The 26,741-nt window shown below is 42.0% G+C and overlaps 1 long non-coding RNA gene across 2 annotated transcripts in view; it reads right to left on the bottom strand.

Annotated features, from left to right (window-relative positions):
* LOC137212550 (uncharacterized) overlaps positions 1–25,013 on the bottom strand; it is a 40,326-nt gene extending 15,313 nt beyond the window's left edge. Inside the window, exons 1-3 of one of the 2 annotated variants that reach the window (XR_010937529.1) lie at positions 24,834–25,013; positions 23,587–23,684; positions 9,754–9,827 (exon numbers count right to left, since the gene is read on the bottom strand). This is a non-coding gene — a long non-coding RNA (uncharacterized lncRNA). Of the gene's footprint in view, positions 1–9,753; positions 9,828–23,586; positions 23,685–24,833 lie in introns of those variants that run through there. The other variant, XR_010937528.1, reaches the window with a different exon arrangement.
* Positions 25,014–26,741: the final 1,728 nt, after the last annotated feature.

Here is a 26,741-nt window from a genome sequence, read left to right as displayed (position 1 = left end):
TACATAGAGAATCCAAAAGAGGCTATCAGAAAACTACTAGAGCTAATCAATGAATTTGGTAAGGTAGCAGGATACAACATTAATGCACAGATATCTCTTTCATTCCTATACACTAAAGAAGAAAAATTTGAAACAGAAATTACGGAAACACTCCCATTTACCACTGCAACAAAAAAATAAAATACCTAGGAATAAACCTACGTAAGGAGACAGAAGACCTGTACTCAGAAAACTATAAGATACTGATGGAAGAAATCAAAGATGACACAAACAGCTGGAGAGATATACCATGTTCTTGGCTTGGAAGAATCAACATTGTGAAAACGACTATACTACCCAAAGCAATCTACAGATTCAGTGCAATCCCTATCAAACAACCAATGGCATTTTTTCAGAGAAATAGAACAAAAAATTTCACAATTTGCATGGAAACACAGAAGACCCCGAATAGACAAAGCAATCTTGAGAAAGAAAAATGGAGCTGGAGGAGTCAGGCTTCCTGACTTCAGACTATACTACAAAGCTACAGTAATCAAGGCAATATGGTACTGGCACAAAAAGAGAAATATAGATCAATGGAACAGGAGATATAGTCCAGAGATAAACCCATGCACATATGGTCACCTTATTTTTGATAAAGGAGGCAAAAATATACAATGGAGAAAAGACAGCCTCTTCAATAAGTGGTGCTGGGAAAACTGGGCAGCTACAAGAAGAATGAAATTAGAAGACACCCTAACACCATACACAAATATAAACTCAAAATGGACTAAAACCTAAATGTAAGGCCAGACACTATAAAAGTCTTAGAGGAAATCACAAGCAGAACACTCTATGACATCAATCACAGCAAGAGCCTTTTTGACTCACCTCCTAGAGAAATGGAAATAGAAACAAAAATAAACAAATGGGACCTAATGAAACTTAAAAGCTTTTGCACAGCAAAAGGAAAACATAAACAAGACAAAAAGACAACACTCAGAATAGGAGAAAATATTTGCCAATGAAGTAACTGACAAAGGATTAATCTCCAAACTTTACAAGCAGCTCATGCAGCTCAATATCAAAAAAACAAACAACTCAATCCATAAATAGGCAGAAGAACTAAATAGACGTTTCTCCAAAGAAGATATACAGATTGCCAACAAATGCATGAAAGAATGCTCAACATCACTAATCATTAGAGAAATGCAAATCAAAACTACAATGAGGTATCACCTCACACAGATAAGAATGGCCACCATCAAAAAAATCTACAAACTATAAATGCTGCAGAGGTGTGGAGAAAAGGGAACCCTCTTGCACTGTTGGTAGGAATGTAAATTGATACAGCCACTATGGAGAACAGTATGGAGGTTCCTTAAAATCTAAAAATAGAACTACCATATGACCCAGCAATCCTGCTACTGGGCATATAAGTTGAGAAACCATAATTCAAAAAGAGTCATGTTCCACAATGTTCATTGTCGCTCTACTTACAATAGACCGGACATGGAAGTCACCTAAGTGTCCATCAACCGATGAATGGATAAAGAAGATGTCGCACACCTTCAATATACAATGGAACATTACTTAGCCATAAAAAGAAATGAAATTGAGTTATTTGTAGTGAGGTGGATGGACCTAGAGTCTGTCATACAGAATGAAGTAAGTCAGAAAGAGAAAAACAAATACTGTATGCTAACACTTATATATGGAATCTAAAAAAAATGAAAAGAAAATTGTGAAGAACCTAGGGGCAGGAGAGGAATAAAGACACAGATGTAGAGAATGGACTTGAGGACACAGGGAGGGGTATGGGTAAGCTGGGATGAAGTGAGAGAGTGGCATGGACTTATATATACTACCAAATGTAAAATAGATAGCTAGTGGGAAACAGCTGCATAGCACAGGGAGATCAGCTCGGTGATTTGTCACCACCTAGAGGGGTGGGACAGGGAGGGTGGGAGGGAGAAGTTAGAGGGAGGAGATATGAGGATATATGTATATGTATAGCTGATTCACTTTGTTATAAAGCAGAAACTAATACACCGTTGTAAAGCAATTACACTCCAATAGAGACACTAAAAATAGATAAATAAATAATTTATTAAAAAAACCCAAAATTAAATCATTTTAAAAAATAAATAAATGAAAGAAAGCACACAATAACATGGTAACTCTAAACCTAAGTATTTTCAGTACTATACTAAATGTAAATGGATTAATATCTCCTATTAAAGTATAATTTTTTACATTATGTGCAACTAAATTGTTTTTAACAATGTACAGGTAAAATAAAAGAATTAAATTAAAAAGGAGAATACATTCCATGGATTTAAAAACAGTAAAACAATTAGCATATAGTATGCATCTCAGAGAAAGTAGTCTTTAAGTTCAGAACTGTTTGTCATTATTATAATTAGCATTATTATCCCAATTTCTTAAATAATATTTCGATACCTTTTCTATATGAAAAAATATATTAATACTTTTTTCTTTGCTTTCTTGTGGTCTAATACATGGCAAATATTTAGGTGCTAACATAATCTAAAAATGTATGTTGTTTATTTACAGCCGACAAAAACTGAATCAAGAAGACATAGACAACTTCAACAGACTGATCACTAAAAGTGAAATAGAATCTGTAATTTTAAAAAACTCCCTACCAACAGAAGTCCAGGATCAAATGGTTTCACAGGCAAATTCTACCAAATATACAAAGAAGAACTTACACTGATTCTTCTCAAACTCTTCCAAAAGATTGAAGAGTAAGGAATACTTCCAAAGACATTCTATGAAGTTACCATCACTCTGTTATCAAAACCATATGGGGGGGACTTCCCTGGTGGCACAGTGGTTAAGAATCTGCCTGCCAATGCAGGATACATGGGTTCAAGCCCTGCCATGAAGATCCCATATGCTACTTAGCAACAAAGCCTGTGCGCCACAACTACTGAGCCTGAGAGCCACAACTACTGAAGCCCGTGTGCCTAGTGCCCATGCTCTGCAACAGGAGAAGCCACCAAAATGAGAAGCCCGTGTACCACAATGAAGAGTAGCCCTCGCCTGCTGCAACTAGAGAAAGCCCACGCACAGCAAAGAACACCCAATGCAGCCAAAAATAAATAAATAAATATATTAAAAAATAAATAAACAAACAAAAAAACAGATGGGGACTTTTCTGGCAGTCCAGCAGTTAAGATTTCGCCTTCCAGTGCAGGGGGGGTGCGGGTTCAATCCCTGGTCGGGGAGCTAAGATTCCATATACCTCACAAACAAGAAACCAAACGTAAAACAGAAGCAATATTGTAACAAATTCAATAAAGACTTAAAAAAAAACAGAGAAAGACACTACCAAAAAAGAAAATTACAGGCCAATATCTTTGATAAATATAGATGCAAAAATTCTCCACAGAATATCAGAAAACCGAATCTGACAACACATAACAAGATCATACACCATGACCAAATTTGATTCACCCAAGGGTGACAAAGTTGTTTCAACATATGCAAATCAATCAACATGATACACCCCATCAACAAAGGAAAAACAAAAAACAAATGATCATCTCAATAGATGTCGAAAAAAGCATTTGAAAAACTTCAACAGCCATTCATGGTAAAAACCGCTTACCAGGGCTTCCCTGGTGGCGCAGTGGTTGAGAGTCCGCCTGCCGATGCAGGGGATACGGCTTCGTGCCCTGGTCCGGGAAGATCCCATATGCCGCAGAGCGGCTGGGCCCGTGAGCCATGGTCGCTGAGCCTGCGCATCCGGAGCCTGTGCTCCGCAACGGGAGAGGCTGCAACAGTGAGAGGCCCGCGTACCACAAAACAAAACAAAACAAAACAAACAAAAAACGCTTACCAAAGGGGGTATAGAGGGAACATATCTCAACATAATAAAAGCTATTTATGACAAACCCACAGCCAATATCATACTCAATGTTCATAAGCTGAAAACCTTCCTGCTAAAATCTGGAAGAAGACAAGGATGCCCACTCTCACCTCTTCTCTTCAACATAGTATTGGAAGTCCTAGCCACAACAGTCAGACAAGAAAAAGAAATAAATTCTAACCAAATTGAAAGGGAAGAGGTAAAATTGACACCATATGCAGATGACATGATAATACATATAAAGGTAACCCTAAGAATCCCACACAAAAACAACTAGAACTGATAAACAAATTCAGCAAAGTAGCAGGATACAATATTAACATACATAAATTGGTTGCATTTCTTTCTTTTTTAAAAAAATTTATTTTGGCTGCATTGGGTCTTCATTGCTGCGCACGGGCTTTCTCTATTTGTGGCCAGCGGGGGCTACCCTTCCTTGCAGTGTGCAGGCTTCTCACTGCAGTGGCTTCTCTTGTTGCAGAGCACAGGCTCTAGGCAGGCGGGTTTCAGTAGTTGTGGCACACGGGCTCAGCAGTTGTGGCTCATGGGCTCTAGAGTGCAGGCTAAGTAGTTGTGGTGCACAGGTTTAGTTGCTCCACAGCATGTGGGATCTTCCTGGACCAGGGCTCGAACCCATGTCCCCTGTATTGGCAGGCAGATTCTCAACCACTGAGCCACCAGAGAAGTCCCTGGTTGCATTTCTTTACACTAACAATAAAATATCAGGAAGCGAATGTAAACAAGCAATCCCTTTTAAAAGAGCATCAAAAAATAAAACACTTAGGAGTAAACCTCACCAAGGAGGTGAAAGATTTATATACTGAGAACTACAAAACATTAGTAAAGGAAATTGAAGATGATTCAAAGAAATGGAAAGACATCCCACGCTCTTGGATGGCAAGATATAATAGTGTTAAAATGGCCATACTACCCAGGGCAATATACAGGTTTATTGTGATCCCTATCAAATTACCCATGACATTTTCCCCAGAACTAGAACAAATAATCCTAAAATGTATATGGAACCATAAAAAGCCAGAATTGTCAACACAATCCTGAGGAAAAAGAACAAAGCAAGAGGCATAACCCTCCCTGACTTCAGACAATACTACAAAGTTACAGTAAGCAAAACCGCAAGGTATTGGCACAGAAGGAGATATATGGATCAATGGACAAGAACAGAGGACCCAGAAATAAACCCCCACACCTATGGTCAATTAATCTTCGACAAAGGAGGTAAGAATATACAATGGGGAAAAGACAATCTCTTCAGCAAGTTGTGTTTTGAAAGTTGGACAGCCGTATGCAAATCAGTGAAGTCAGAACATACCCTCACACCATACACAACAATAAACTCAAAACGGCTTATATGCTTAAATATAAGATAGGACACCTTAAAACTCCTAGAAGAGAACATAAGCAAAACTTTCTCTGACATAAATCATACCAAAGTTTTCCTAGGTAGATCTCCTAGGGCAGTACAAATATAGTAAGTCACCTACATACGAACCTTCAAGTTGCAAACTTTCAAAGATGCAAACGTCCATTCGCATGTCCGATCATGTAAGTTGGTTCACGTGTCTGGCTGGCATACACTGTCATGTGTGTGCATCCTCTGTAAGTGGTTGTGCTTTTGTGTAGTTTACAGTACTGTGTAGAGTACAGTAGTACAGTACCTTTATTTCAAGCCCAAGATGTCTGGAGGCAAGTGTAAAAGCAGCGGTGATGTAGCTGGTACTGCTAAGAAGCGCCACGCGATAATCATGGAAACAAAAGTGAAAATAATTGAGAGAGTGGAGCGAGGCGAAAAGATGTTAAGCATCGCTCATTCTTATAACATGAATCATTCAACCATTGGCACGATTCTAAAGAACAAGGACAAGATCATGGAACATGTGAAGTTTGCCGTGCCGATGATGATGACAAAATATCGAAGAAGCATGGAAAAGTGATGGAGATGCAGAAACTTTTCAGTGTACGGATGTAGGATCAACATCCTGTTCAGCTTAATGCTGATTCAAGAGAAAGCTAAAAGCCTTTATGAAGACTTGAAGAAGAAACACGGCAAAGAATCAGAGGGCAAACCTTTTAATGCCAGCCATGGCTGGTTTCATCAGTTCAAGGTTAGAGCCAAACTTCACAATGTAAAAGTAAGTGGAGAGGCAGCAAGTGCAGATAGAGTAGCTGTCCAGGAACTTCCGGAAACACTTTGAGAAATTATTGATGACGGTGTGTATTTACCGAAGCAGGTTTTTAATGTCGATGAGACACAACTGTACTGGAAGAGGATGCTGGACCGAAGTTACATCAGTAAGGAGGAAAAGTTGATGCCGGGCTATAAAGCAGCAGAGGATAGGCTAACTGTTGTTTGGTGGCAATGCTTCTGGTGATATGAAGCTGAAGCCTTAGTTTATCATTCAGAGAACCCAAGAGCCCTTAAAAACATAGCCAAGGGCTCTCTTCCTGTTGTGTGGAAGCGTAACCCCAAAGCCTGGGTTACACAGGCCATTTCCCAGGACTGGTTTTTCCACCTCTTTATCCCAGAGGTAGAGAAATACTGCTTGGAGAATGACGTCCCAGCAAAACATTCTTTTGCTGCTCAACAATGCTCTGGGCCACACCCCGTTCATGGATGACTTTCATCCCAACATCAAAGTAGTGCATCTGCCACCTAAGTTGCTCATGCAACCTGCGGACCAGGGAGTTATAGCGACTTTCAAGAAATATTATTTATGTCACACTTTTTGTCAGGCAGTCAAGGTAAATGACAAATCAGGAACAACCTAGGGACAATTTTGGAAGAACTATAACATCTACAAGGCCATAAAAACATTGACTTCGCTTGGTGTGAGGGTATGGCGGTCACCATGAATGGGGTTTGGAAGAACCTTGCCCACAGTTTGTTCATGATTTTTATGGATTTGAGAAGGTAGATGAGAAGTCCTAAGAGGTCTTCCCCAACATAGTGACCCTCAGCGAGAAGCTGGAGTTAAATCTGCAAGAGGACCGTTTCATTGAACTCCTTGCTGTGCAACATGAGGAGCTTACTGATGGAACTGGAGGCCCAGAGAAAGGATGAAGAGGGACAGGAGGAACAAGAAGAAGTAACTGAAGAACTAAAGAGATTCACGGCACAGAAAATGGCAAGGGGGTTTTCTTTATTTGAGGAGGCACTGTTAGTTTTTGAGGTAAAGGACCTGAACATAAAATGGTACCCAAAGTTGCAGCAGCCATTCAGAATGCAATCCAGTGCTACCTTGTCATCTATGATGAGAAAAAAAGAGCTACTACCCAGGCATCAATGGATCATTTTTTCAAGAGGGTGGATAGAATTAAATCCAGCAAGGAACCAGAACCTGTGCCATCCACGTCAGGGATGAGTGAAATGGCAGCTTGCCCTCTGTCTCCTACTGCTGACGATCCTTCACTTCTACCGTCTCCCACCTCCTCTCCCTCCTCCAATCAGTAACTCTTCTCGCCTGTTCCTTCGATGCCAGCCCAAGTATCCCAGCTGTTGTACTGTATGACTGTACTTTTCAAGCTACTGTACCGTAAGATTGAAAATGTTTTCTTGGGCTTCCCCGGTGGTGCAGTGGTTGAGAGTCCGCCTGCCGATGCAGGGGACACAGGTTCGTGCCCCGGGCCGGGAAGTTCCCACATGCCGTGGAGCGGCTGGGCCCGTGAGCCATGGACGCTGAGCCTGCGCGTCCGGAGCCTGTGCTCCGCAACGGGAGAGGCCACAGCAGTGAGAGGCCCGTGTACCACACACACACACAAAAAATCAACAGAAACATAATTTTGTGTTCCCTTTCATTTATTCTGGTTCTAAGTGGTCATTCTAAACGAAAGTATTTGAGTATTTTAATGTCACCATATAAAATCATATTTCAAATGACTACCATCTCTCCAAAGATGAAATATGAGGAACTCATAATTAGGCCCTCCAAAGATTTACTCTCTGAATCTGTATTACCCTTCTGCTGAACTCCACACTGTTCATTATTCTCTGAGAATATTCTTTTTCTTGTATGGCCATCTCACATGTTGTTTCATTTCATGTAGTTTTTTCCTACAATTTTATGCCTAGTTTATTTCTGAGAAAATGCATTATTTCAGATTGGTAATTACAGACACAAAGACTTCTCTATAATTCCCTGATTGTTTCAGGAACTCCTTCTTCTTTTCCTAATACCTACATTCTGAAGCTATCCACAAAGCATTATTAAAATTGCACTTACATAAATATCTACCTATTAATCACACAATAATGCATTTACAGTTATATTATGATTTATTGCTAACTTTGGAGCATAAACGTAGCTGTCTTTTTTACCACCCTCTTGGAAATCACTTTAATATTTGCACTTAGGACTTGAAATAGAATGGATAAATAAAAATCTGAAGAATATCCAAATACAACTTGTATATTTCTCATAAAATTAGGTGATTATCAAACCTTTAGCCAGAAAAAAGAAGAGCACAGATACTCTGCAGGCATGATACTCTAGAATGTAGGGTCTTTCAGCAGGAAAACATGCAGTAATCCATGTGGCAGAGTTTACCTGTGACCAACTGGGGTTAGTGACCTATGCATTCCTTACATGCAACATATCAGGAGAGGAAAAAGGAAATTTGTCAGTTGTGGCAATAAGTATGATGAAGTTTTGTAGCAGGTCATGCTCATATATTCAACACAGGTACAATCAAAATTATACTCAATTCTGGTAAATCTAAGTCTGTATCTGTTACCTTGTCTTTAACTATGAAATGTCGAAACTGACTTACAGAAAAACCAAAGTGTTTTGTTTGTTTGTTTAATTATGGTCATGGTGAGTAAGACATAGCTCAAAACAGCTAATGTGACTTAGTGATTCTCTCATCAGGAAACACAGTTTCTACTTCCTTGTTTATTCTCCACATCCTGTAGTCAGTAAAGTTTCAATGAATGATAAATCTACATGGCAAAAAGAAGAGAAAACTTACATGTGTTGATAAGATAATTTTGACAGGTTTTACCACGTATGTCAGTGTTTCTGGGGATGGACACAAGCCAGAGCTCCCTACTCGGACATTTTCTCTGATGTCATTCCCCTTGATCCACAATTTGAAAGTGGATAAAAATGTTTTCTATGTTTTCTTCTTTAAGAAATTAAATAAAGAATGCTCTCTAGACATGATCCTCTAATGATTTTCAGTCAGTGGTCATCAACAGAGGAAAAGCACAGAATCTCATCCCCACAGAAGGATGACATTCAGTCAGGTAAGAAAATTCTCCCGGAAATCAGAGCTCCATCTTTAACATGAAATCAAAGGCTTTCACAGGTTCTACACCAGTGTGCAGTCAGCCCTACCGTATAGGACTGGCTCTGAGAATCTCACATCAGATGACTGACAAACATGTCATAGTACACTGATCTGGTACCAGATCCTGCCTCTCTTAATGAACTCCTGCAGGGACGTTGGAATATTCTAGAAGGTTTCCTGGAGCCATATACCCTATACAGGTACACTTCCGAGTAGAAACAAGCTTTGATTCTCAATGGGACCCCTGCTCTGTCCAACCAACCTCTCTAGAAATATGATGTTCTAATCTCTCCTGATTAGAACATTTCAAGGTCTCTCCCTGTGCTAATTTAGTAAAGGTAAAAGAGAAAGAAGAAAGAGCAAACTATGCAGGGAGCAATATATAGGATTCCTTTACTTAATGTATTTATCTGATATACCCAAATATTGAGAAATATAGATTCATGGTCAAGAAAAGAGGAGGAGGAACCTCCATGCCATCAGTATATATAAAATGGAATCAATACTGCATAAGCTCCAGCTTAAGCTTACCTACGAGGTACTAACTCTTCTCATAAAGAAACAATAACTCTCCATCATTTGAAGCACGCTGAGGACTCAGACAACTGGACACTGAGGGTGTAGTCTCCTCACTCGAATTCTGCACCTGCATCACAGAGCAATGAAATATTCCCAAAGAATTATTAAGGATGAGGTGGGGAGCCAAAATAAGAAAGATGAATCATAGTCTGCCCTACCATCTGTTCTGCGGGATACTACCACCATCGTGGCCCAATATGACCTTCCCACTTTTCTCTGGGCCTCCCTACGTTCCACCTCCGTCCTCTCATTATATGTTACCTACACTTGGAAACAACTCTAGTTTTTCCACTGATCTTTATCAACAAGTAATCCAAATAGCAAGTGCGTATATAACTCCTTAGAAATCAAAGGTCTGACTCAGTAATCCATGACCTTCAAAGTCCAAAGTTTTCCTAATTCCCTTTATTATTCTGTTTTCTACTTTCCATATACTTACACTCTCAGGACCTCCACTGTTCTCGGGTTCGTCTTCCCTCCAAAATCTGTCAACCTAGACATAGACTTAAATACCAGCCTCTAATTATCTCATACGGAATCTAGTTTTTAGAAAAGCCTCAGCAAACCTTCTGGACTTTATTAAAGACTCTTTAAGATAACTCATGGGAGACAGCAGTACACCCACAGATATCTATTTACTACACCCTCAGAGTAATTTTTAATTTTTTTATAAAGTCTCTTTTGGCCAATGAAGACTCTCGCCTCTTCTTCTTCCAAATATGCAGTGTCTCACCCTTCTGACTGCTCTCTGCTCCATCCCAGGTCCACTCCCTTTCCTGATATTACATTCTTTCCCAATTTTTTATGTTGGTAAAATCAAATAACATAAAATATAACATGTTACTTATTATAAAGTGCACCGTTCAGTGATATTAAATACATTCGTATTATTGGGCAACCAATATCACCCTTTACTTTCTAATTCTTTTCTATTTTTAAAACTGTAACTCAATATCCTTTAAACATAACTTTCCTTTTTTTCCCATAACCACATGAAAAGCATCATTACCCTCTCAATGTCTATGGTTTTGACTACACTAAGTATCCCATATAATTGAAATATGTAGTTGTATTGTTATGACTCATTAAACGTCACAAAAATGGCATTTTGGTAGCTAAATTTCCTCAAGATCCCTCCATGTTGTAGCATATTCCTAGATCTTTTCCTTCTTAAGACTGAATAATACTGTATTATATGGGTATACCACACATTCCTTATCCAGGAACTAGTGGATGAACACTTAGGTTGCTTTCACATTTTAGCTATTGTGATTATTACTGCTATAAACACTGGAGTACAAGTATTTCTTTAAGACCCTGATTTCAATTCCTTTGGGTACACCTCACAGTAGAATTCCTGGATCATGTAGTAATTCTATTTTTCAATGTCTGAAAACTTGTCATACTCTTTGGCAAAGCAGCTGTATCATTCTACATTCCCACTGACAGAGCACAATGCTTCCAACTCCCTCACATCCTCACCAATATTTGTTTTCTGCTCGTGTATTTGTGTATTTGTGTGTGTTTGTGTGTGTGTGCATGCACACAAATATATAAACATGCATTTAGTGATACGGAGCATCTTTTCAAGTGCTTCGTCATTTGTACATCTTTTTGAAGAACCATCTATTCAAGCCTTTTATCCATTTTTGAATCAGGATGTTTGCTTTTTGTTGAGTTGTAGGAGTTCTCTCTATATTCTGAATAGAAATCTCTTGTCAGATAGATGGCTTTCAAATATTTTCTCCCATCTTGTGGGTTGCCATTTTACTCTGTTTCCATATCTTTGATACACATTTTAAAAAAAAATTTGTACTGAAAATTGTTTATTTTTTTGTTAGCTGGGCCTTTGTTATTCCTTCGTTTCATATTGAGGAAACACTGCCAACTCCAATATCATGAAGCTCTTGTCGTGTGTCTTCTTCAAAGACTTTTAATTTTATTAGGCCGTATATTTAGTTTCTTAATACATTTTCATTAATTTTTGCCTATGATGTTAGGTAAGGGTCCATCTTCCTTCTTTTGCATGTTGACAAGACCTCTCAGCACCATTTGTTGAAAATACTATCCTTCCTCCTTTGAAAAGTCTTGGTAACTTGTCAAAAATCATTTGGCCATATATCAGGGTTTATTTGTGGGTGCTCTATTCTATTCCATTGGTCTTGAATAAGGGAGGAAATAGTATAATGTATCCAGGTTGATGAAGAACATAAAGAAAAACTAGGACTGAGAATTAATAGGGCAATATAAATGAGCAGGGAGTAAAAGACAGTGTGAGAGAAGATCCTGTATTTGCGAGTTCAGGGAAATACGATCATGCTAAAACCACTAACAACCTGACTGAACAATAAAGTAAATGTTTTAGCAAGAAACATATCACTTACCCAACTCTGGGAAATATAGTATGGGCATAAAGATAAACTACACACAAATATATTGAAAAGGGAAGGGTTTTCGTGGTGTGATAATATGGTGGGATTTGAAATACAATTTACTTCTGTTCTACCATTTTCTCTAAAACTTATCAAAGTGTATATACAAGCAATTCCAATTCGGGTAATGTGCTTGACAGGTTTATATGTGAACTTCAGCAGACCAGCAAATGTATATTCATAGTAGGACTCTTCCATAAAACAAAAACCATAAAACAAAAACCGGAAAGACTATAGTTCACTTTGTCAACACACATACAGATGGAATGATGGTGAACGGTCCCAAAACAGAAGGTGAGCATGGGTGCAAGAGGTTAATCCCCAGGCTGGGGTGGGGTGCAGAGTTTGAGGGTAACACAGGTAGAAAATCCTTTTGTCCTATCCTGGATTTTTGAGGTATGGAAAGTCACAGGTCACTATCTCCATTTCAAAATGAATGAATGCACTATTCAATTTTTTAAAACAGGTGAAGTGAACATGAGTGATATAAACTTCAAACTGCCACAAATCGAACAGGATTCTAAGAAAACTTAAATAATATGATTTAAGAATGAAGTGGAGAGATGGTCCAAGATGGTAGCATAGAAAGACCCAGAGCTTGATGCCTCTCATGGGCACACAAAGTCACAAATATTTACAGAACAGCAACTGATGAAAAAGGCCGGGACCTACCATAAAAGATGTTTCACAGCTAAAGACATAAGGAAGGCACCACGACAAGACAGGAAGGAAGGGGAAGAGTCTCAATGTACTCAAGGCCCATACCACCAGGTGCGTGGCCGACACATGGGAGAATAATTCCAATTTCAGAGGCGCTCACAGGTAGCAAGGGGTATGAAGCCAACATGAGGCTCCCAAGCGCAGGGGTCCTGTGCTGGGAAGAAGAGTGCCTAGAAAGTTGGGCTTTGAACACCAGTAGTGCTTATTTTCCAGAGAGCCAGAGGGTTGTGGGGAATAGAGATTCCACTCTTAAAGGGATGCTCGCAAAATCCCACACGACCCGAGAATCAGAACACAAGCAGGAATTTGAAAGCATCCTGGGTCACACCTACCTCCTGATCTTGGAGAGTCTCCCAGAGAGGCAAGAGGCAACTACAGCACACCCTCAGGGACACAGACACTGGCAGCATCCATTTGGGGGAGCTCCTTCTACCTCGTGGCCACTGGTAGCAGCAGGCATAATTTCAGAATCCTCCCTCTAGTTTATCAGCCTCAGGATCGAGCCCCACCCATTGCCACCAGACTATACACACAAGGGGGCTGCAGGCCAAGCAACTAACTGAGCAGGGTCACAGCCACACTCACCAGCCAACAGGTGCCTTCAGACCCTCTCAACGCACAGCTGCCCCTGGACGTGGCCCAGCCACCAAAAGCCCCAGGACCAGCCTCCACACGTCAGTGCGCAGGCAGTAGATCCAAGACCCCCAGGACCCCTCAGACAGAGACCCCGGATCCCACCTCCACCCACCAGCGGACAGGCACCAGCCTCAGAACCCCTGGCCACTCTGACAAGTGAGCCTGCTCTGGCCTTGGAATCAGCCTTACCTGTCGGCAGGTGATTACTGCACAGGGACTGGATGGAGCTTGGACCTACCCAACAGCGAACCTGCTCTAGCCTTGGGATCAGCCTCCTACACCAACAAGCACACACCAGCTCCAGGAATACCACAGCCCAGCAGCCAGTGTAACCAGGCCACTCACTTGCAGGCCAGAAGCAGCCGTGGACTCAGCTGGGTCCTGACCCTGACCATCAGAATGCCAACACAAGATTAGGGGTACCCCAGGCCCTGAAGACAGCTGTGTCAGGAGCAGTGATCCAACACCAACTCTGTGACTCCTGGGCCCTGCAGCCAGAGCTCAGGACCTGTGTCTTCCTCCCAGTAGCCAGCATAGCCCCAGGACCAGCGACTGGGCACTAGCCCTGATATCACCCGGACTTCAGCTCTACCCATAAGTGATCCAGCACTAGATTTGGTGTCCCCCAGCACTGTGCAGCCAGCTGCCTTATGATTTAGTCCCAGCAAGCAACACAGACAGCTTCCATACAAGGCAGAGCCTGGAAAACAAGCAGTCTGGGGGCATCCAGGCCTACCAGACCACCCACAGGAGTCAGCCCACCACAACAGAAGAGCCCAAGCAGCCCACATAGGGGGTACAACTAGAACATATAGTCTAGTGACCAGGGGACAGTGGGCTGCTGGGACACATAGGACATCTACAAAAGGCCACTTCTCCAAGGTCAGGAAATGTAACGAACCTACTACATACATAGCAATAAAAACAGCAAGTTAAGAAAAATGAGGTGACACAGAAACACGATCCAAACGAAGGAACGAGATAAGAACCCAGAAGAAGATCTAAGTGAAGTGGAGACAGCCAATCTACTCAAGAAAGAGTTCAAGGTACAGGCTGTAAAGATGATCAAAGAACTCAGGAGAAGAACGACGACCAGAGCAAGAAGTTAGAAGCTTTTAAAAAGAGTTAGACTCCTAAGAACAACCAAACAGAGATGAGGAATGCAATAACTGAAATGAAAATTACACTAAAAGGAAACTACTGTAGACTCAATGATACAGAGGAATGGATCAGAAAACAAAAGGACAGAGTACTGGCCATCACTGAAGATGAACGGTAAAACAATAGAATAAAATGAAGTGAGGAAAGGTGAACAGACCTGTGGACAACATCAAGTGTACTAATATTTGCATTATACTGGTCCCAGAAGGAAAAAGGAAAGAGAAAGGGGTGGAGAACATACCTGAAGACATAAAAGCTGAAAACTTCCCTAACCTGCGAAAGAAAACAGACATCCAAGTCCAGTAAACACAGTAAGACCAAAACAGGATGAACCCAAAGAGGACCACACCAAGACTCACTGTAATTAAAATGGCAAAAAAATAAAGATAAAAAGACACTATTAAATGGAGCAAAGGAAAAGCAACAAGTTACAAACATGGGAACTTGCATAAAGTTATCAGCTGACTTTTCAGGATAAACTCTGAATGCCAGAAGGGAGTGGCATGGTATATTCAAACTCATGAAGGGGAAAATCCTATAATCAAAAATACTCTACCCAGAAAGGCTCTCCTTCAGATTTGATGGAGGGATCTAAAATTTCTAAAGCAAAACTAAGAGTTCAGCATCAGCAAACCAGCTTTATGAGATATCTTGAAGGGGCTATTCTAAGTGAAAAAGAAAAGGCCTCGACTGAATCATAAACATGAAAGGAAACTTACTTAATGTCCATTTGAAATTAAGAGCTCAGCAACTTAAAATAATCTCTCTCTCTCTCTCTCTGTCTCACACACACACACACACACACACACAAACTGAAAGAAATCCAAACATAATATTAAAGATAGTCCTCACATCACAGATGAAGGGAATAAAAGGGGAAGAAAGGAACACTGAAGAAATTAATTAGGGATTCTAAAAATACCCAGAGAGAAATGAAAATGAACACACAATGATCCAAAACCCATAGGACACAGCCAACGCAGTTCACAGGGGGAAGTTATAGTGATACAAGCTTATTCTTAGGAAACAAGAAAAATATCAAATAAACAACCTAACATTACACCTGAAGGAATTAGAAAAAGAAGAAAAACAAAAACTCAAAGCTGTCAGAAAGAAAAATTAAGAAAACAATACCATATGCAATTACACCAAAAAGAATAAGATACCTAGGAACAAACACACCTAAGCAGGTAAAAGACATGTACTCAGAAATCTATCAGCCATTGGTGAAAGAAGTTGAAGGCAACAGAAAAAGATGGGAAAATATAGCAGGTGCACGGACTGGAAGAATTAATACTGTTAAAATAACCACACTACCAAAGACAATCTACAGATTTAATGCAATTCCTATCAGAATACCAAAGCATTTTCACAGAACTTGAAAAAGTAATTTTAAAATTTGTATAGACTCACAAAGACCCCAAATACCCAAAACAATCTTGAGAAAGAACAGAGCTGCAGGCTTCACGCACCTTGACTTCAGACTGTACTACAAAGCTACAACAATCAAAGAGAATAGTACTGGAGCAAAAACAGACATAAAGATCACTGGAATAGAATAGAGATCCCAGAAATAAGCCCACACACTTATATTTAATTGATTTATGACAAAGCAGGCAATATGGAGAAAAAACTGTCTCTTCAATAAGTGGTACTGGGAAAAGGGTCAGCTACATGGAAAAGAATAAAATTACAATATTTTAGCACACCATATATAAAATAAGCTCAAAAGTGAATAAAGACCTAAATGTAAGACCAGAACCATAAAACCTCTAGAGGAAAATATAGAACATTCTTCTACATAAACGATAGCAATAGTTTTAGGTTCAGTCTACTAAGGCAAATGAAACAAAGCCAAAAATAAACAAATGGGACTTCACTAAACTTAAAAGATTTTGCATAGCAAAGGAAACCAAAGACAATATGAAAAGACAACGTGCTGAAAGAGCAAAAATATTTGCACATGATAAGAAGTTAACACAAAAAGAGGACCAATCAAGGGTTAATATCTAAAATATAGAAACAGCACATACAACTCAATATCAAAAAAACACCCAAAATCTTTTTTAAAAAAGTGAGAAGACCTAAATAGACATTTTCCAAGGAAAAAATACAGATAGACAGCCAGAACTCACAAAGATGCTAAACACAGCTAATTGGCAGTAAGATGCAAATCAAAACTGTGAGATATCACCTCACTCTTGTCAGAATGGCTGTCATCAAAAAGACCACAAATAACAAAGGTTAGTGAGGATGTGGAGAAAGGGAAACTCTTGTACACTGCTGATGTGAATGTGAATTAGTGCAGCTACTGTGGAAAGCAGAATGGAGGTTCCGCAAAAAACTAAAAATAGAACTACCATGATATCCATCAATCTCACTCTTGGGTGTATATCAGAAGAAAACAAAAACACTATTTCAAAAAAATAACTGCACCCCAAAGTTCAAAACAGTGTTATTTGCCATAGACAAGATATAGAGTCAAACTAAGTGTTTGTCAATAGGTTACTGGATAAAAAAAGATTTTTTATGATGACTTCAGCAAAAAATGAAATTTTGCCATTTGCAAGAACATGGATGGACTTGGAGGGTATTATGCTTAGTAAAATAAGTCGCAGAGAAAACAAGCCTGGTATGATATCATTTACACGTGGCATCTAAACAACTGAATACAACAACAACAACAACAAAACAGACGCACAGATTAAAGAACAGACTAGTGGTTACCATCAGGGAGAGACAGGGTGCAGGAGCAAAATAGTGGTAGGAGATTCTGAGGGAGAATCCACTACATATAAAATCAATAGTCTACAGTGACGTACTGTATAGCATGGAGAATAGAGCCACTCTTTTATAATAAGATAAATGGAGAAGAACCTAAACATTTATGAATCACTACGTTGTACCTCTGAAACTGATATAATAATGTAAATTAACTATAGATCAATAAAATATAAAGTAAGAAACAATAAAGGGGAGACACTGATTATTAGACAGAAATCAATTAAATAAACACAAGTTTTGGAAATCAAGAAAATAAAAAACAACATGTAAGAAATAACATTGGCATTTAAAGTGTTCCATCTATTCATTTAAAAGAAATCATTTAAGTGGTAAAAAATGTTACCCATTCTCACAATTTTGTATATCTAGGGTAAATTATTATCTACAAAAATATGTTACAAATATTCACTCAAAAAGAAAGAGAAAATTTGGATTAACCAATTTTAGTGTAGAAATTTAATATCAAAGACTCTATCTAAAATTGATCTGAATAAGTTCTGTCAACGTTGAATAAGTTCTGTTAGCCACTTCTAGTCTCTTTGTGATGTAAAATCTTTTAAAGCATAAAAATCAACCTTTCTACATTATTCCATTAGACATACATAGAAGTTAAAAGAAATGAGAAGACAGAACAATCGACTAAGAAGGTGAGTTTACTGAGAAACAGTCATTCGTTCTCCCTCCTCCTTTTCTTTTCCTCCTTTTCCAGGTCTCTTTCAGTTCCAATCAAGAGAAGTCTTGAGAGTTCTGAGAATATTTCTTGAAGGGCTTTAAATCGCCATACCTACATCCTCTGCCACAACTACACACACGGGAACAAAAATAAACCTCTGCTATCTACTCCTGTAGGAGGGATTCATGCAAAATAAACTCCTACATGGAGACCGACAGGTGAGTTTTCTACCTGTTCTTTATAATGTCCTTCCATTACAGTAAATCCCACACATTATGAGGCAGAAGGGGTTATGTGAGCTTTTCCTTGAAGTCAAAAAACTTGCATTCATTTCAAGTACCTGGTGATCACAGGGTACAGCCAGGGAAGGTGCCATCCCCCTTGGGGGGAGGGCGGTGAATGGGCTCCCGCAGCCATGCACCTCCTGATGTACAGATTCTGGAGAAACAAAGGGCGGTCACACCGCAGTCAGCCTGTCAGCCTGTCGGGCCACTGCGCAACCCCACCAGCCTGGAAGTGCCCCATTAGTTGCTGAAAGCAAAACTCTGTCCCCCCTGTGAAGCCAGGCAATTTGGGCCAGAGAGTCAGAGGAGACCGGTAATCAACTCCTCCTCTCTGCTCTCCTCCTTGGGGTTACAGCAACCCCATTTCCAAACCCAAATCTGACCCTGCAGTGCCAAACCGGGAGGGCAGGTGGGCTCTGCCGGTGCTTCAGCGCCCTCTGGAGGTTGTCTGCTCTAATGGCAACTCTCAGCCCTGCCTCCTCCTCCTTCCCTAGTCCTGGGGGCTGCCTGGCCTCCTGCAGCTGCTGACATGATTTCATTCTTATTTTTTCTCCAATTACAATGAAGTGTCCTACAGAGGTTTGGAATCTCTTGAAGAAGGAAGATCTTTTAGTCAATACACCTTAACTGTGAGAAGCTGGTTTCAAGAATGAACCTGAAATACTGTATTTTTGTCCTGATGATTCCAAGGGGAGACAGCTCAAGTTTCCTAAATCATAAGAAAAACCAAGGTAAATAGGATATTCTGAGCCAGAGATGAAAAAGCAGTTTTTAGCTCCCACTCCTCATATCATACGACTGGATTTAAATCAATCAGCTGCCACTGGTTTTTAAATCCCATGACCCAACTTTAAATCAATCAGCTGCTTACCTCTAACTCACGTGACTTGGCTTTGAATAGACATGCAGAGGTATAAAAATGATGTTCTGAACAATAAATGGAAAAAAAAACATCTTAGAAAGCTTTTTTCTTTTCGAATGGATGATTCATTGCATACAGAATAAAGGATTCTCTTCTGGATTTCTTGAACTGTAAACACATACTGTGTCTCCGTTGGTGCGGTTGACTTAGTTTTTTTGTTTTTTTTCGGTGTTGTTGTTAACATCTTTATTGGAGTATAATTGATTTACCATGTTGTGTTAGCTTCTGCCGTATAACAAAGTGAATCAGCTATTCGTATACATATATCCCCATATCCCCGCCCTCTTGCATCTCCCTCCCACCCTCCCTATCCCACCCCTCTAGGTGGTCACAAAGCACCGAGCTGATCTCCCTGTGCTATACGCAGCTGCTTCCCACTAGCTATCTATTTTACATTTGGTAGTATATATAAGTCCATGCCACTCTCTCACTTTGCCCCAGCTTATCCTTTCACCTCCCCATGTCCTCAAGTCCATTCTCTATGTCTGCATCTTTATTCCTCAGCAGCGACTCCTGCAAGGGGTGGACACTTCCTTTTATGCTCAGGGGATATCCCCTAGTTTAAATATGATTTGAGTTTGATCCTGTGAAACCATCAGAACTTCCCACCAGAGATAAATGAGGAGATCCTGGCCTTTATTACTACGCACAATGAACACGGGTGTCCTGGCTGTACTTGCCAACCCTCCTATTATACCCATCTAATTGTATCCACCTCCCACCCTGTGAGTACCTTTGACCAACCCTGAGCTCGGACCCCTGACTTATTAGAGTGACTTTTTCACTCTTCCTTTAAAAATGGACAGGTAATAAAATGAATTTAACCTAGAAGCAGCAGCTCAGTAAGGGAAATAAAATCACCAGAAGTTATATAATCAGAGCCACAGCCATCCAGGGCTCTTGTCTCATCTGCTGGGTCATAAGAATGGGACCTTCCTAAATTTGAAGGGCATCCAATCAAATAAGTAAAGGCGTCGCTCACCTCTGGCTCTTGGAGGGACTGCTAGGCAGTCTACCCAGTGTATACTAACCGCAAAACACTGTCATAGTTGTGAAACACCTATGTTCCAGGAAAGCTTTTTGGGGTGCATGGGGAAGTTTTATTTAATTTTTTGACATGAAGCAAAAAATAAATCACCAAGTTCTTTGTGCACAGGACTTCTTAAGAGGGCAGTAGAAGGAAGGAATGGGCAGAAAAGACTATCTCCTCTGAAGTGAAGGTCGTTTTTCCAAAAAAGTAGGATTTAGTCTCAGTTTAAGGAGAACACTTTTAAATAGCTGGGACAGCTCCAAACTGCAGTTTAGGGAACGAGTGCTTCAAAAGAACTGTGCTTTAAAAGTCCTGGCAAGGCAGCAAGAGGATGTGAGTTGGTTTTGCATAGTTTTGAACACAGGAGTAAAGAAGCAGAGGCATCTCTGACTAAAAGGCCCTGAGACCCTATGGCATCAATGGGTCAGTTGCAGGGGGCAGGGGGTGTGGGGAGCGATATTTCTCTCTCAACATCTCCCAGGGCAGCCACCCCTCCCTACCCCACCCCCCTACTCCCTTCACCCTTCCTCCCTCCACTGTTGGGTCCCCAGGGGCAGCACTTCTTAAGCTGGAGTGCTCAGGCACCATCTCTGCAGTCTGGATTCTTCCTGGAGCCTGCAAGTTCTGGGACAAGATGGCAGGTCTGTCTGCAAGGCCGCTGGGGTGCAGTCGGACCTGGAGGCCTGGAGGGGAACTGGAGCCCTGTAGCCCACCCACGTCCTTGAAGCCGAGGGAGGAACACATCCTCCTCACAGTACTTCTCAGGGCTCAGCGTGCTCCCCACCTGACGGTGATCCATACTCACTTGAGGCAGCAAGGACTGCCTCTAACTGGCCCCCTCGATTCCTCTTTGAGGGTCCTCGCACATGTGTGAGAACGCAGGCCCCGGATCTCTTTAGTCAGCTGAGGCCAGTGCTGCCAGGGTCCCTCCAGTCCCATCCCCCAGCCCCTCCCTCTGGGACTGTATCTAATAGAAGAAAGAGCACAGGGGAATTGGCTGAATCAAGGGACCTGGGAGCCTGGGTATGAGGTTGAAGACCGAGAACCTAAGGCGCAATTACATATTACTGGAAACTCTTGTGGGGTGTGTGTGGGGAGGTTAGGAGGCTGAGAGGCTGAGTCGACCTGTTGAGTCCAGCCCCAGGACACCACACAGGCGGGTCCCCCTTTCCCTGCCATCAGACAAGGGCTGCCACAACTCCAGCCGGGACTCTGCACTTCCCCCTCCCTGCTTCTCCTCCAGAAGAGCAGGTGGCCCCCCTCTAGACAACGGACCAAGTCTCCCTGCACTAAGGCGCTACTGGAAGCTCTTCCTGAACAGCAGTGCTGGCTTGGAGCGAACCCGTGCACCACCAAAGTTGGTCTCGTCCTGCAGCTGAGGGACGCAGGGTTTAAGTCAGCTGCCCTGGCTTTAAATCAATCAGCCCCCCTTTAAATCAGCTGACCCGACTTAAATCACTGTCTGCCCCTCAAGCCTGCAACTTGAAAAGTTGGGAACTTCACATTGATCCCAGCAGCTCACATAGCTGACTGCACACTGTAGTCACCCCCAAGCCCGGCTTAGAGGCAGGATATAAGGTAAGGGGATGGACGTGCACACATGGTGATGAGGGTGTACTTCATGTACCAGAAGGGTCTAGGCACTCTGGGGTACAGCGAGCAGTGCACGATACAGCAGCTCCCTGGCAAAGCTGGTGATGCACAGGGAGAGCAGGCACACCCGGGTGTGCAGAGGTTCCAGGGCGGGAGCCGGGGCACAGCCAGCCGGGAGGGTGTGAAAGCGGAGGATCTGAGCCTTCTTGAGAAAGGCAGACACAGAGGATGGATGAGAAGCAAAGACCAGATGAAATATGGGTTTGAAAACACACCCTGCTCTTGAGATTGGGGTGCGGGCACCCCAGATTTGAATCCTCTTACTCCCCACTTGCTAGTGCTTTGGCCGTTGCCCAGTTATTTAAAAAATGTGACTGATAATATGTAACATGCAGAATACTGCATTTGTAGTCGTTTTGCGTGTTTATGTTTCTATAGTGGAATAACCTTTTCTACAAGAAAAATGTATATTTCCTGAAATAAATTAAAACCCCCTTTTAAAAAGTATTATATCGGACTTCCCTGGTGGCGCAGTGGTTAAGAATCTGCCTGCCAAAGCAGGGGACATGGGCTCGAGCCCAGGTTAGGGAAGATTCCAAAAGCCGTGGATCAGCTAAGCCCATGCGCCACAACTACTGAGCCTGAAGGCCACAGCTACTGAAGCCCACGTGCCTAGAGCCGGTGCTCCACAATAAGCGCAGCAAGAGAAGCCACCGCAATGAGAAGCCCGCGCACCGCAACAAAGAGCAACCCCTGCTCGCTGCAACTGGAGAAAGCCCACATGCAGCAACAAAGACAAAACGCAGCCAAAAATAAATTATTTTTTTAAAAAAGTACTATATCCTTCTGTACATGTTCTCTGGGAAGAACAGAGGGAAGGAGTGGGAGAGTGAGAAAGACCAAAACTTAGTGCACATCCATGCTGCAGGTGCTCTGCTGGCTCAGATAGTTTTATCCCTACTTTTACAAAGGAGGAAATAAGCTCAGAGAGGTTTAGTAATTTTCCCAAAGCCAAACAGCTATTGAGTGGCAGAACCAGGATCTGAACCAAGTCTGTTACCTTCAAAGCCTAAGCCATCATCACAACAAAACTCAATTAATATTTACATTTATCGAAATACATTGCAACCTGGTGATTTCTTGGCACAATCCTGAATAAGAGTGAGAAAGAAAGAAACAGCATTGTTCATACAGTCAACCAAGCAGCTGTTAGATGCCTGGCCCTGTTTGGCGTTCAGCAGTGATCAACTTGGGCGAGGGATTTCACCTTGCTGGGCCTCTGTTTTCTCATCTGGAAAATGGGATGGGGTGTTTCTCATTTTGTGGGATTGTCCAGCCCTCACATTCTCTGATTCCATAAGAAGCATTTGTTTTCCTGTTTCTTTAAAATTCAGTCAGGCCATGAGCTGTGATGAATGTCGTTAGCTGCTCCCCAAATCACTCTATTTCCACCCATTTCCTGTGATCAGGTCTTTCCCCCAACATGACTCACAATCAGTCAAGTCACAGAAGCTAAGGGGCACCAGGCAGAATTCCAGCCCTGGCTCCTCAGGAGCTCTGCGGTCTACCTGGCCAGGTAAACTTAACTCACCTGGGACAAGGTGGCCATCCCTAGTTTCGCATCAACATGATCTCAGGCACAAACCTCCTTGTTTTTCCATTTTGTCTTTAAGTTACTTGTTGAAACAACTGCACAAATATGAAAAAGATATAAAATCAGTCATCCTCTGCCCCCAGTGCCTACGAATAAATGATTTTCTGCCACTTTAATGATAAAGAGAGAATATTTCAGCATTCTGCTGCCCTTATTATTTGTCATTTTTGTTGATATTTGTACTGAATACATCTTTCAATATTTTAACAATGGTACATTTATTTAGGTTGTTCCAGACGCAGCCTTTAGTGGTAAGGGTTTTGTTGTTATATTTCTATTATGTTTCCTTGAAAAATCATTATCCTGTTTAAATGGATTAAGTCAATTTTATAGGCATTTATCTTATGATATTGATGAAATGAATACATAGAGGGCAGTAGTACAAGTTGATTGGACTTGAGAACCTCTATTAGCACAGTTACGTATAAATATTATCTATATGTAAACCAAAGTACATGCCGATTGAGATTCTCCGACTCTTTTTCACTGTCTGCCCCTCCAGCCTGCGAGAAATGGAGTATTTCTTGCCATCTCAGTAAACAAAGGATGTCCCAGTCATTAGCACTTGCAGCCCTCCAGTGTGAGCCGCGAGCCCCGAGGAGCTCAGGATATGCAAATACAGAATGCAGGCCCCAGGGAGCTGAGGTGCACATCAAAGGAAGGATATCAGTGAGCCCAGACTCTGGCATCTTCGCATACGAAGAAAAGCGCTACATTCCTCACGTCGGGAGAGCTGGTTTTCCTTAGTTAACAATCACCTTTTATGTTCCCCATTACCTGCGCCAGTCCCCTGCCCTGTCCCCTCCCCCCGGTACTTTAGCTCAGGGGGGAAGGAGCGCAAAGGAGCTCGGCTGAATAAGGGGCCTGCGAGCCTCGGGAGGAGTTTTCAGCCGCTTCCCCGCAGTCGGGAGGAGGGGCGCTGACGCTGCAGCCGGACCCTGCGCCTCCCTTGCCCCGTTTCCCCTCAGGACGCTCTGGCCCACCCGCTCCCCACGCCCCCCAGGCCCCGCGAGCCAGGCCGAGGGCAGGGGCGAAAGGAGGGACTGAATTTCCCCGGGACCAGACGCTGGGGGCCGCCCTTTCTGCACAACAGCGGCGGGTGGCAGCGAACCCCTGCCCCTCAGAAGCGGGTCTTGCTCTGCCGCCCGGGCACCGGACCAGGCGGAGGGTCGGCGTCCACTTACCGGGCCCGCCGTCCGCACGACTGTCACGGCTTCGGCCGCCGGGGCCCCTCCAGAGCCGGCAGCCTCAGTGAGGCCGCCCTCCCCTCGGGCTCCGGGGCAGTTCCGTAACGGCAGAGGGAAAAAACCCCGAGCCGGGAGTTCCAGCTCTGCGGAAACGCGGGCTCCGTTCTGGGCGCAGCGGGTGGGACCGCTCTGCCCCGAGGCCTTCTGGGAAGGAGGGGGGCGCCGGGGGAGGGAGCCGCCAGGAGCGCAGGGCCCCGTCGTGGGTCCTGGAGGGGCGGTCCGGCCTGGGGGCCCCGCCCACGTTGACCGCAGCCCAGGCCTTTTTCCTGTAAACCTACACAAAAAATTTAGAAAGAAACACGGTCTACAGTAAATATTCACAAATGATTGTTGCTGCTGTGCTTCCTATTCTATTACACGTGTAAAATCCATAAAACACTTTAAGTTCAAGGTAACCTATGAATTTTTACCTGTCCTTATTATGTCTCTGCTATCCCCAATTGTAGTTAATGACAAAGACTGTGGCATCACTAGTTAAAAATGAGCTTGTGAAAAAAATGGAATTCAAGCCCATCAGAACTACTGGATCAGAATCTGCACGTTTACGATCTCCCCAGTGTACTTTTGTACCCATGAATAGTTGAAAGGTTCATTTCTACCTCGACATGTCTTTTATGTCTGAGAAATACACATATTTTATCCAGTTTGATATAAATAAAACACTCAAAAATGCATATGCCTGTGTTGAAACCATCATTTTATCATTTCTTTTCCAGATAAGTATAGTCTCTATAATGGTTTTGTGGATCACATGCCATACTCTTTTCTTGTAGTTAGAAATAAGGTAGAGAAAGTTACTTTGTAATATATATATATATATATATATATATATATATATATATATATATATATTAGTGGATAATTGAAGACACTCTTCTAAATTAAAACCACTTCTCTTAACTTGCTGTTTTCTCCTTGGGTCACATTATGAACTCTTCCCGTGGCCACACGGTATGTGTACTTTTAATTTCAGGGACTGTTGACATTCCAGGATGTGCCCATAGATTTCTCTCAAGAGGACTGGGAATGCCTGGCCCAAGATCAGTGGGAATTGTACAGGGATGTGATGTTAGAGAAGTATAGGAACCTGCTCTCCTTGGGTGAGGATACCTTCCTTCCAGAATTCCTTATCCAACCACAGCGTTTAGAGTCCTTCATTTGTAGAATGTCTCCTGGAATCTTCTGCTTCCTACAATAGTGTTTCAGATTGCAACGTTTCAGGAAAGATTGGGAGTTTATCGGTATAAGTTATCTTATTCTTTAAAATTGCAGTCTCCCTTTTAGTATACTTTGTAACTGCTTGTGATGTGTCTATATGAACTGTGTACTATATGCTTCTTTTGTAGTCCTTATAATATTTTATTGTCTTATTTTCTGTAACAATTTTCCAAGGATTATTTGGGCTTAAGGTATATTAAAAGGGAGACTGCAATTCTGGGACTTCCCTGGTGATGCAGTGGTTAAGAATTCGCCTGCCAATGCAGGGGACACGGGTTTGATCCCCAGTATGGGAAGATCCCACGTGCCACGGAGGAACTAAGCCAGGGGGCTACGACTACTGAGCCTGCACGCCACAACTGCTGAAGCCGGGGTGCCTTGAGTCCGTGTGCCATTTATTTTTTGGAAAATAAAACCACCTCTGAGTGATTAAAATTTAGACCAGCTAGTCAAAAGGCGATATCACCTGTTCTTCTAAAACACTGATCAACGGAACAAGTTTTACTAGGGATAACAGTGTAATTGTATTCTGGAGTTCATATCAGCAATATCGTTTGTGATCCTGATGCTGGATCACGACATTTCAATGGTATAACTGCTATTAACTGTCTTTTCAACGATTAAAGT

Source organism: Pseudorca crassidens, chromosome 19 (genome assembly GCF_039906515.1).
Source record: "Pseudorca crassidens isolate mPseCra1 chromosome 19, mPseCra1.hap1, whole genome shotgun sequence".
Lineage (NCBI taxonomy): Eukaryota > Metazoa > Chordata > Mammalia > Artiodactyla > Delphinidae > Pseudorca > Pseudorca crassidens.
The sequence above is the reverse complement of the archived record's forward strand: the minus strand, read 5'-3'. Positions and strand labels throughout refer to the sequence as shown.